The sequence below is a fragment of the Capsicum annuum genome, chromosome 11 (assembly GCF_002878395.1).
Source record: "Capsicum annuum cultivar UCD-10X-F1 chromosome 11, UCD10Xv1.1, whole genome shotgun sequence".
NCBI classification, from domain to species: domain Eukaryota; kingdom Viridiplantae; phylum Streptophyta; class Magnoliopsida; order Solanales; family Solanaceae; genus Capsicum; species Capsicum annuum.
In genome coordinates, this window is record NC_061121.1 from 18,514,251 (window position 1) to 18,528,030 (window position 13,780).

The following is a 13,780-nucleotide window of genomic DNA, read 5'->3' on the forward strand; positions in this document are numbered from 1 at the left end:
TAGACACCAATTACCTATATGTTTACATATGTTTTAAATTTTCAAGTAATAAGTCAGTCAAATCATGATTTTATTATCATGCTTAGTTTGTTATGATCAAGTTTATCACCATCAGTTATGAAGTCTAGTTGACCTTAATCATAACCAGTGTCAGTTCATTTGAGAGTAGTAATTAAGCATTATGTTATGACTAGGAAGTATCCTCGAGTTGTGATAAAACTTGGTATCAGAGCATAATATTTTAAAGTGTCCTTGGATATCTAAAAGTTACGTTGAGTAGAGTCTTGTGTATGAATATGAATCACGCCACACTTATGGGAAAGAGGCTATGATATATTTTAGTAAAGTTCCACTTCTTTTAGTATTCATGTCATTGAAAAGAGAATGAACTCTATTGAATTGCATTTTTAACTCGTACTTTATACATTTAGAGAAAATGCGTCCCTAAAGAAACAACAGTAGAAGAAATATGGATTAGAAAGCACTTCCACCTGTTTAGGAAGATCCCCTGACCATGTTTCTCACACCAAATTCAGGGCCAATTTAACAGCTTTGGCACATTCTGTGGCTACTCACAATAACGAGAAGGCTATTTTCCCAGCCAATATAGTGATGAATACAACTGCACCTAGGATCCAAAATTTTACTCAGATAAATCCCCCATTGTTTTATGGATTCAAGTCTAAGGAGAATCCGCATGAGTTTTTGGATAGTGTATTAAAAGTGATAGACATCATGGATATTACTACTAGTGAGAGTACTGACTTAGCTGCTTATCAATTGGAGGGAGTAGATATTATACCCCAATTTTCTAAACCGGAATGCTACACGGTGCTTATGAACCTGAAGGACCACAAGCTAACCCATGACTGATATCTATACCCTTACACTGCATAACATAACATAAAAATGTGGAAACATGTACTAAATGGCCATAAGGTTTAAATCTAAATAACCGTCTGATAACACAATGTCTGAAAATGGTATAATAATACCAAAACAATCCTATAATAATTGTCTGACATACTATAGTCTAGAAAACCTCTAACTATCTAAATGAGGAGTCCATGGGACATGTCCCCAACTAACTGCAACTACTGAAATAAACTAAAAAATGAAATAGAAATGAAATCATCATGTCCTTGAAGGATGAGGACTCACGTCTAACTCTTATTGCTGATACTGGAATCTACTACTGATCTGGAGCTTGTGCCACTAAACCTACGGTGTAACATAAGAGAAAGCACCATAGCACAAATGCATCAGTACGATTGAAAGTACAGAGTATACGAGTGAGGTAGGCTAAATGCAACGGTTATATGCCTGAACAATGCTGACTAATATGAACGTGAGAATACATACACATATACATAACTGTAACTGAACTAGTGGAGACACTGACTACTGACTCTGGATACTGACAACATGAGTGTACTAATACTGAGATACTGAATAGAAGAACGGTTGTGTCTGACAGTTCAAATTATGGAGAACTTGTCTGATTGACTGTTCCTAACAGTCCTGAAACTAAATACTTAGTATGTAAATCACTAATACGTGAGGAACTGATACTATATTACTAAATACTGAGGGAATAGTGCTATGTTTCTAATACATGATTAACTGTGTATGACAGTACTAATTATGAAGGATTGGTTTGGGTGACTATATCTGACAATCTAACTATAAAGTATTAATCTGATTGACTCTATCTGACAATCTAATTATAAAGTATTAATCTGATTGACTCTATCTGACAACCATGAATATGAAGAACAGATATGCTTGACCATATGTAACAGGAATGAAAACGAATACTAGTAATATAAGTTCTTAGAACTGGTAATAATGATAACATGAGTGACTGTATCTGAAAATCCTGAATATGGTGGAACTAGCTGAGTTTCGTATGATAGGTGACTGTAGCTGACAGTCCTGAAATCTGAAGAACTATCTGAGTTCTTTTACTTAGATTGAGAATGATACTGAAACTAAGACTGTAGGAGGTAATCATCTAACCGACATACCCTAAAACTAAACTAGTGGGGTCCAATCTTTGCCATGATTGGAAGGGTGTCAATACCATACCACGGGTAGAGACAACATGTGAGTAACCCTATTTTGTTTTTGGAAGCTCATTCCATCTGCCCTACTATCAGGTAAAATCAAGGAGTTAATTTAGCTTTATGGGTTAGGACATCTCAACCTACGCTGGCTACGTAGTTTTGAAATGCAAGGATTACTACTAAGAATAGTACCTTCTGACTCAGGTGTCTCCCCATCCTTTAGTTCACTCGGTGATAAATCATACTCCCAACTGAATAGACACTAAACTGTTTAACTGATCTGAACTGATTAACTAAACTGAGCTAATTAAATCAATTGACGCTAGTGGGATTTTTTAGCGAAGCTAAACTGAGTTCATGAGATTACTAATCTTACTGAGTACTGAGTTCGTGAGATTTCTGAGAGTGCTGAATTATGGAGATTTCTAAAGTTACTAAAAGCACTAGAATTTCTGAAGTTTTTGATATCACTGAGTACTGAGATTATTGAGATTAGCTGAGATTAACTGAATTTAACTGAGGTGGACTGAGTTACTGAACTTTCCTGAGTCACATGTTTGACTGAGTTCTATGGAACATGGCTTGACTGGGAGTATCATGAAAACATGAAATGGCTTTAGGCACACAACTATATTTTTTGGGTACAAGTACCTCCAGGACTAGATGGAAGGAAACTGACACACATGACTGACTTGATCATAAGAATGGAGTCCACAATTCATAATATCATAAGTAGGGGATTCCATTCTACATATGATTATCATATTCTTGAACATGAAAGATAATGCATATAACATGTTAATACTTGCATGGTTCTAGTTTCATGAGCATTCCATATCACAACAACCATATATAACAATTTGCATGGAATTCATGTTGAGTTGTAAGGAATAAAGCATGGAATTGTCAATTAAGTTATACTTAGCTATATTGCATGATTTCTACATTCTTAGGTATTTTATCAAAAACCTTGCATGCACCACTTTGGTCATAGGTTTATTCATGAATTCAATAATTGAAATAACCTAAAGTTCATATATTTCAACTAACATGCCATCCTAGTTTCATACAAACCCATAACGATTCTATCTTGATGTCATTCAACACATAAACAAGATCAACAATCAATTGAGAACATAACAAGCATGGAATATAGTTTACTATAGGGTTCTTGGACTTTATAGAGAAAGGGATTCCATGAATGAACACATTCATACATTAGTTCTTGATTTTTAAGATGATTGACAGAGAGATTCTTGAATTTAGATACCTTATTGAAACCCTAGCCTTGTTCTTGAGAGGATTTTGAAAAAAATGGCTATATTTTGGTGTAAATAAAGCAAAGTTCCATGTTCTTAACTTATATAGTAGTAGGGAAAAGGACCATTTTGTCCTTAAATATGTGACCTAAAAGTTGGAAAATTTTGGAAACATGCGATATACCATGCACCGCATGCTTTATTCCACCGCTGAATAGCATGCTAGGACCATGCGATATAGCATGCGTCGCATGCTAATCGCATCATGCTACTGTTTCAAAATCCAAAAATGCTTTAAATGGAATTTGAAAATTCCAAAACTCACCCGAGATGTACTACGACCCTGCCCCATTAAAATACAACTTGAAAATCCAAAAACGAAAGTTGGGAAGGTCATCAATTAAATCCTCGAAATTTGGAGGTCTAAAATAAGACTAAGTGTTTAATCTTGAACACTTAGACAAATTTTATAAGTCTTTGGATCTTTCATGGAGCTTAGAAAGCTTAATGAGCTGAACTGTAGACTAAGCATTTTACGGGGTATTAGAATATCTCTACCTTGGGAACATTCATCTTCGAATGAGACTGACTGAGAGGGGAAATAATAAGTTGAACATTAACTGAACATGAATGACTTAAACATGATCTCATGACTGACGTGACAATTAAGTTGATTCATACTGAACATTCATATCTGATGCATGGTTAATTGATTTATGAATAAAGGACTAAATGTTCTAATAATTAAATTTCTTAGAAAAAGAATGCATATCTGATTCAAAAATTGATAAGTTAAATCCATGCATATTTGATGCCTGATTATATGACTGACATGATACGTGAATGCATGAATGAAATTACTGATAAGTTGATCACACATATCGATACGTGAATACATGACAGGACTGACTCATAAACATGGGCTAAACATGCAATGGTAAAGATACCAAGTTTGAATAGGAAATCGAGCATGGAATAGAATACCAAGTTTGGTACTAAAATCTATACATGAGAACAAGTAAGTTCAAAGAAGAATGTTACCTTGAACTGATAATACTGATGAGTCTGAGATTAGTTTCTCAATATGCATGAGCGGAAATATGAGAACTTAACTGGCGGAAACATGAGAACTTAACTGAGTCTGGAACGTGATACATGAACTAAACTGAGTCTGTAATGCATGAAAAAGTATCGTGAACTGAACTGAGCTATTGAATACATGACTTACTACAAAGTTTTAGAGCTAGAGGGTCGTCTTATAGGTGACACTTTATCCAAGATAGATTCATCAAAGAAAATGGCAAGTTTAAATCATGAAAGTTTGGGGGCTATAGTGTATCTTCCCCTTGGGACACTATGTCCCTTGAAGAATGCTAAACTTTATAGAGATACTGGGGTGATGCTCAAGGCACTTAGGTATGAAATCATGACTGAAGATCTAAAACTGAAGCGTGATGCACAAATGCATACACATACTGACTTATTTGATTAACTGAGTAACTGGTAACTGAATGTTAGATATGTAAGGCTAAACTGTACTTAATTTGAATAACTGAATTAAAACTATGGAGTATCATACATAGGGGTAATAGCTAAATGAAAAACATGAGGAGGCTGAACATGGACTTTGTGAAAGCTGCTTTACTTCAAAATGAAAAACCAAGCATATTACATGATTTGGAAATATTCCATAGACTGAGGTATTGGAATACCTATAACTGAGTAGCTAATAACTGTATGCTATGGTTAAGAAAGTCTAAAACTGAACTGAATTTCTAAGTTGAATACAGATCTGAAGCTGACACTATAACTTAAGACTGTAACTGGGATCTATTCTGGAACTAAATGCTGGGTCCCGATAACTGAATACTGAAACTGAAGTTTTGACTGATACTGAAGTGCTTAATTATAAGACTGAGCACTAATTACTAAGTGTTGAGTACTGAAAATATAACTGTGATGGAAACTGATTTATGATAGTCGCATAATTAAGGCTGACATAAGTCAAGGATCTAAATATACATTCACACTCTGAATTTTTTTCCAATTTCTAAGTACTACCTCTTACTTGCCCTTTGCTTGCATACTAACAGGATATTCAAGCCTATCTTCGTATATATACCCTCACATAAACATGTATGTAATAATCTGCTCTTAACATGAAACATTAACTATCTCCCATCTAAGCAATTTCTCAACACTAAACTATTCTCATAAAGATAGCTCATGAAGGGTTAAATCAGGAGAACCTAAAACATGAATGGATACTGGCTGAACTTCACACATGACTGAAACCTGAGGAATAGAATATCAAAAACATGAATGTAACAAATAGGTCATAACTGAGTATATACATGACATAGTCTGAATTTATTTGGTCAGTAGGGGCGTAGCATGAGTCATGGAAACTGAGTATACTAGAAAACATGAAATGTGTACATGAGTCATGAGCTGCATGACTTGAGTCTTGAATTTCTGAGTTCATGGAACATGATTTGTAACACTGAGTGATCTAGAATTGAACTTTCTATACTATGAACTAAAAGCACCCACAATTCAATGGAACTATGTGAACATAAGCTATATCCATGGAATATGAGGCATAAAGCATGCATAGGCACTATGCTGACTGAAGTATGACGCTTTATGCTAAGATAAGGATGGATCAGGAATCGCCTTCCCTAACTTCTTTTTTGTACATACAGGCACTACTACTGGAATCTGAGAGCCCGACTTGGTTAATTGATCTATCATCTCTCCCTTAGATTTAAGCCATCATCATATGTCTGTGAACATAAAACTAATCTCTAAACTTCACTAAAATTATCATCACATACTTACACTCTGATAAACACATGCTCGCCTTACTAAACACATCATCTACCTCTGTTTCCTCACATACTACTAATATCACATTCACACCTTCATGCTTAATTTCATGTCAATAAACTTAAATTTCTAACTCACACTTTTCAAGCCTACTGATTCATTATAACACAACTATCACTATGAATACAATACATAGTCTATTCAATCTGGATATCGAATCCCAACTTGTCTACTGCTAATCTCCTGGGTTTATGCTTTTAGCACTGGGTCACATGCCATCATAAGATTTTGAGAGAAGATCAAATGCCATATCTAAATCTAGGTTCAAGAATGTATTCTCATGATCATGAATGAGATTTGTACAACTTTGGAACACAAAGAAACTGATGGGATGCTATCTGAGAAAGCCCTATCTTTAGCACTTGAGCTTCAGTATTTTTGTTAACTTAGAAGTAAGGTAAAGATGACATGAGGGGAGAATGATGAGAATCAATGTGAGTTTCTTAGGAAACCTTTATATTGCATGATCTGGAACATAAAAGAAGGGAAACTATTCCTAAAACATCTCATAGCCTCTTACACATAAGTGTGGTACACAACACACGCATGTACAAGACTCTACTAGATACAAATTTAAGACTTCCTAGGACTCTATTGAACCTATCTCTGATACAAATTTTGTAATACCCCAATTTTTTGAACCGAAATTCTACACGATGCTCATAACCATGAAGGACCACAAGCTAACCCATGACTGATATTTGTACCTGTACACTGCATAACATAACATAAAAATGCTGAAACATGTACTGAGTGGCTATAAGGTTTAAATCTAAATAAATTTCTGATAACACAATGTCTGAAAACGGTATAATAATACAAAAAAATCCTGAAATAATTGTCTGACATACAATAGTCTAGAAACCCTCTAACTATTTTAATGAGGAGTTCATGGGACATGTCTCAAACTAACGCTAACTACTGAAATAAACTAAAAAATGAAATAGAAATGAAATCATCATATCCTTGAAGGATGAGGACTCACGTCTAACTCTGATTACTGATACTGAAATCTACTGCTAATTTGGAGCTCGTGCCTGTGAACCTATGGTAAAAAATAAGAGAAAGCCCCATACCACAAATGCGTCAGTACGATTAAATGTATTGAGTATATGAGGAAGGTAGGATAAATAGAAGGGTTATATGCATGAACAATGCTGACTAATATGAACGTGAGAATACATACACAGATACGTAACTATAACTGAACTCGTGGAGACACTGACTACTGAGTCTGGATACTGACAACATGAGTGTACTGATATTGAGATACTGAATATATGAACAACTATTTCTGAAAATTTGAATTATGGAGAACTAGTCTTATTGACTGTGTCTAACAGTCCTGTAACTGAATACTAAGAATATAAATCACTAGTAAGTGGGGAACTGATACTATATTAGTATATACAGAGGGACTAGTGCTATGTTACTGATACATGAATAATTGTGTATGACAGTCCTGATTATGAAGGACTTGTCTGGGCGAATATATCTTATAATCTAATTATAAAGTATTAATTTGATTGACTGTCTCTGACAGCCATGAATATGAAGAACTGATATTCTTGATCATATCTGACAGTCATGAAAATGAATACTAGTAATATAAGTTCTAAGAACTGGTAATAATAATAACAGGACTGATTGTATCTGATAGTCCTTAATATGGTGGAACTAGCTAAGTTTCGTATGGATTGGTGACTGTAGATGACAGTCCTTAAATCAGAAAAACTATTTGAATTCTTTTACTGAGACTGAAAATGAGACTGAAACTGAGTCTATGAGAGGTAATCATCTAACCGACATGCCCCAAAACTAAACTGGGGGGGTCCAATCTTTGGCCTGATTGGAAGGGTATCAATACCCTGCCACGGGTATAGACAACATGTGAGCAACCTTATTATATTTTTGGGAGCTCATTCTGTCTGCTCTACTATGAAGTAAACTCAAGAAAATACTTTAGCCCAATGGGTAGGGACATCTCAACCTACGCTGGCTACTTAGTTCTGGAATGCAAGGATTGGTACTAAGGATCGTACCCTCTGACTCAGGTGTCTCCCCATCCTTGGGTTCACTCGGTGTTGAATCCTACTTCCAACTAAATAGACACTGAACTAGTTAACTGATCTGAACTTATTAACTGAACTGAGGTGATTAACTATACTGACGTTAGTGGGATTATTTAGCAGAGCTAAACTAAGTTCATGAGATTACTGATCGTACTGAGTTCATGAGATTTCTAATAGTGCTAAATTATGGAGATTTTTGAAGTTACTGAGAGCACAAGAATTTTCAAAGTTTTTGATGTCACTGAGTACTGACATTACTGAGATTAGCTGAGATTAACTGAATATAACTGAGGTTGACTAAGTTACTGAACTTTCCTGAGTCACATGACTGAATGAGTTCTATGGAACATAGCTTGACCGAGAGTATCATGAAAACATGACACGGATCTAGGCACACAGCTATATTTTTCGGGTACAAGTATCCCCAGGACTCAATGGAAGGAAACTGACATACATGACTGACTTGATTATAAGAATGGAGTCCATAATTCACAATATCATAAGTAGGGGATTTCATTCTACACATGATTATCATATTCTTGAACATGAAAAATAATGCCTATAACATGTACATACTTGCATGGTTCTAGTTTCATATGAATTCCATATGACAACAATAATACATAACAATTTGCATGGAATTCATGTTAAGTTATAAGGGATAGAGCATGGAATTGTCATTTAGGTTCTACTTAGCTATATTGCTTGATTTCTAGTCTCTTAGGTATTTTATCAAACACCTTGCATGCACCACTTTCAGCATAAGTTTATTTATAAATTCAATAATTCAAATAATCCAAAGTTCATATATTTTAACTAACATGCCATCATAGTTTCATACAAATAAGTAAAGATTTTATCTTGAGGTCATTCATCACATAAACAAGATCAACAATCAATTGAAAACATAACAAGCATAGTATATAGTTTAAAATAGGATTCTTGGACTTCATGGACCAAGGGAGTTCATGAATGAACACATGCATACCTTAGTTCTTTATTTTGAAGAAGATTAACAGAGAGATTCTTGAATTTAGATCCTCTATTGAAACCCTAGCCTTGTTCTTGAGATGATTTTGAGAAAAAAGGCTATATTTTGGTGTAAATAAAGCAAAATTCCGTTATATAGTAGTAGGGAAAAGGAACATTTTGTCCTTAAATATGTGACCTGGAAATTGGAAAATTTTGGAAGCATGCGATATACCTTGTGTTGCATGCTTTATTCCACCGCAGAATATAATGCTTCGCATGCTCTATTGCATGCTAGGACCATGCGATATAGCATGCTAATCGCATGATACTATTATTTCAAAATCCAAAAATGCTCTAAATGGATTCCAAAAATTTCAAAACTCACTCGGGATGTACTACGACCTTTCCCCATCACAACGTAACTTTAAAATCAAAAAACTAAGGTCGGCAAGGTATTCAAATAAATCCTCGAAGTTTGTAGGTCTAAAATGAGACTAAGTGTTGAATCTTGAACACTCAGCAAAATTTTCTAAGTCTTGGGATGTTTCATGGAGCTTGAAAAACTTATTGAGCTGAACTGTAGACTTAGGATTTTATGGGGTATTACAACAACTCATACTTGGTTTAAACAGTGGAAGGAAGACAGAAGTGTTGAGGTAGGGCCTACGTAGTTGGAAGAGTTTGCTATGACCTTTTTAGTAAGTTTCTTCCTACTAGAGTTGAGGGAGGCTAACATGAGTATTAGGCAGTACTCACTAAAGTTTACCTAGTTGGGGAGGTACGATCCTACTATAGTGGTTAACTATAGGTTCAGGATGAGTAATTTTATGTCTGGTGTGTGTTACAATATAATCAAGGAATATAGAAAAACCATGTTGATTAAGGAGATAGACCTTTCTAGGCTGATGGTTTATGTTCAAAAAATTAAGCAGAAGAAGCTAAAAGAGAAGAAAAGAAAGAATAGGAGGCAAAAATAGGTAGCTTCTACTTCTTCCAGTTGATGTCAAGTAGTGGAAATTGTTCTTAATTTTGCCAAAACATTTTAGATCCAGCCTCATATTTAGCAGTGCGCCAGTGCCTAAGTTCTAAAAAGGCAATTGGGATAAAGCACCAACCTCTAAGTACCAAGGAAGCATAAATAGTGATTGTACCAATCCACTTTACAGGAAATATGGTAAGAAACATTAGCGAGAGTCAAGGAAAGGCAGTGATGTGTGTTTGGATGTAGCCATCTAGGCTACAAGATCAGGTATTTCCTATTGGTTGGTTAAAAGGGAAAGGATGTTCCTTAATAGTGTTAGTCCAATTATTCATCAGCTCTATCAAGTCTCCCAAATCAGCACGGTACCACCTTTAGTCGGGATAAATTTGTTAAAACTGACTTTATGCACTCCATACCCAGCATAATGAATAGAGTTCTCCTGATATGGATACGGGTACTTTACAAGTCTTCTATCTTCATATTTATGCATTGTTAGATAGCAGATCTTTACTTTTCTTACTGAATTCATATATAGCTATAGACTTTTGTATCTGATAATTCTCAACTTACTCGTCAATTTAGTGCAAGACGGTCGTCGTCAATATATTTATGAAACTTTGAAGTCATGGTTGAATCCATAGAGAACAATGTGAGTGGCGATTAAACTAATTTGAAACTATAGATATAAGTTGACTTCAAAAAAATGATAAAAAAAGACAAAATGAGGGTTTTCAATGATCAAACAAATGTTAATGTTTTAACTTGCTTCAGAGCTTAAAACAAAAATTACAATGGTTCAAATCAATGATAGAGAGGAACTAGGGTTGTGATCACTATGATTATTAATCCCCATTAAATAATAACTATAGTGTTGGGTTCTTATGACTTGTGGGAAACACCAAATTATCAATTTCAACTGTCCATCTAAGTTTTTCTCAACCTACTTAGATGTTGAACTCCTTAATTCTCTCGAACTTAGGAAATCATTATATTCATATTGATTTTATCTCATTGATCAATCTTGTTACAACATTAATCATTAGATAGGAAAATAACCTTCTCGAATCCTCGTTGATAATTCACTACCTTTAGTTTATTTCTCTGTTTGAGCAAACCAACATAAGGCGAGATTTATTGTTTGCAACCAACAGAAAATAATTAATACAAAAGAATTATCAAAATGTTCCCAGAATCACTCAAACCCTTGCCAACTATTAAATAGATGGAGGAATAATCATAGATCCCACAAGCCTAGTTTTGGATTTTAGTTCCACATAAAAGACAAAGCGATAACAATAACTGAATTCATAATTCAAAGTGATTAAACTTACAAAAGATGTATTCAAAAATTGATTCTCTTCCCAAATTCAAAAAAAAATCCCATAACTAAATCAAAGAGTTGAATATTGAATTCTAAGTTAAGAGAGTAAAAAGAGGTAAAATATCATTTGGAATGAGTTCCAGCCATTTCAAGTTGTCCCAGATGATGAATAAAACCCTTGAAGCTGCTAAAAATTTGAAATTAAAAATTCAGATGTTCGCACCTTAGGTAATGACATATGTATCATAAATTTGACGACATGTGTGATGACATGTGTGACGACTTATCAGAAATCTGATAACTTATGAGAGAATGTCATCCGACATTCCGCCCATGTTTGATGACTTATCATAAATCTGATGACATGTGTGAAGACATATGTGATGACTTATCACAAATATGATAAATGTCGTCAGAATTGCTTCTCCTTTCTTGTTCTCTGCCTATGTATGACGACATGGTCAGATAACTTATCACAAATCTGATAGCTTATCAGACCAAGTCGTTAGATAAAATCTTTTAAACTTAATTTCTTGTTTCTTTTACCAAAAATCATCCTTCTTGTCGTAGATTTTATAGATTCTCATGCATCTTGACTTTTACTGCAATATCAAAGAGAAAACAATTAAAAATGACAAAAATTACTGAAGACTTTACAATTTTTCATAGTTAAAAGCCTCAAATATGTTAGCATCTGCTCACACATCAACATCCTCAACTTAAAACAATTGCTTGTCCTCAAGCAACTAAAACAGAACCAAGAGGATAAAAGTACATTCGGCAGTCAACCATCTATATTATCTTAAAGCATCTTCACCATCTCCAAGGTCACTTAATTTAAAAAAAAACAACTGTGCATATTATTGAAGAACAACAATGTGACACACAGGAATCAAGATATGGAATCAAATTAGCCATAGTAACTATGCATATATATAAATTACGCTACCTAAACAAGTTGGCAACTAGCAATACAACCAATGTACCCTTACAATAAACTAGTCACTCCACACTTATTTATGAAATCAAGCATGTAAATGTAGGGACGGTCAAGAAACACTCACTCTCAGATAGAAGTTACAGTCAATGTATGTCAAATACCATAAGCTTGCCCTTATTTTCATTACCGAAGCTTTTAGACTATTAACTTAGGATCACTATAGGACTTTTCATTAGCTTGTAATGTAGGCTTGAGGCTTGTATGATACACATGGATATTTAAAGTATCTAAGCATCCTTGGCACTACACTTTATTTGGGGTCTCACTTATCAAGCTTTACCTTATTTCTCCCTTTTTTTATTAAGCAAATTCAGGATGGGTGTGGTTATTTAGTCATTCATTTTCTCTAGTTCAAAACTTTTCTTTTCTCATTCTTTTCTACCACACTGAGCCTTGCATATATTTTTTTTATTTCCCTTCCTCATAATCACTTTACATCATGCACCCCTAAGATAGTCACCCTCAACTTAGGCTATTTGCCTAAGTCAAAGTGCACAATATCCAAGAAGGACCATTGTGATACAAATAGAAAGGTGATAGGTATAATAAAAACAATAGGCATTCAGGCTTAAAATCAGGATCAAGGGATATTATTCACCCATCAAAGGTTATTTCGGATAAAAGTGGACTAATATCAACAATGGCCTATGATCCTTTCTTAACCGCTATCCTATAACCAAGGCAAGTTCTAAAATTAACACACAACGGGAACTAGGTAGTATCTCACACACACATGGCACAAAGGTACATCACAAGCTTCTACCCATTTGGTTTATGCAATTGTTAGCAGTGATTATCTTGTCCCTAGTACTAATTCCATAAAAAAATTAATAGCAATCACATATATATACACATCACACAGTTACCAGATAGACAATTTGGAGAGGTATTTATCATTCCAATAATAATCAACAAAAATATTTCAACTGTCCTAGATACTTATGCTCCCCCTAGTTAACCACAACACATCACAGAACAAACACAATATGCCTAAACATGTCGGCTCTACTGCAAACAAGACTCCAGGGAAATGAGGCACGACGACAAAAACCCCAAGAGAACATCAACACCCATACATAGCCTCACCCTCAACTTAAAATCATGCAATGTACCCAATGCATCAAACCAAAATAAGTGAGTTAGAAACATACCTGTGGCACCATGGGTATGAAGATGTGATGTCAATCACATAATATGAATACAAATAATAGAATACCGT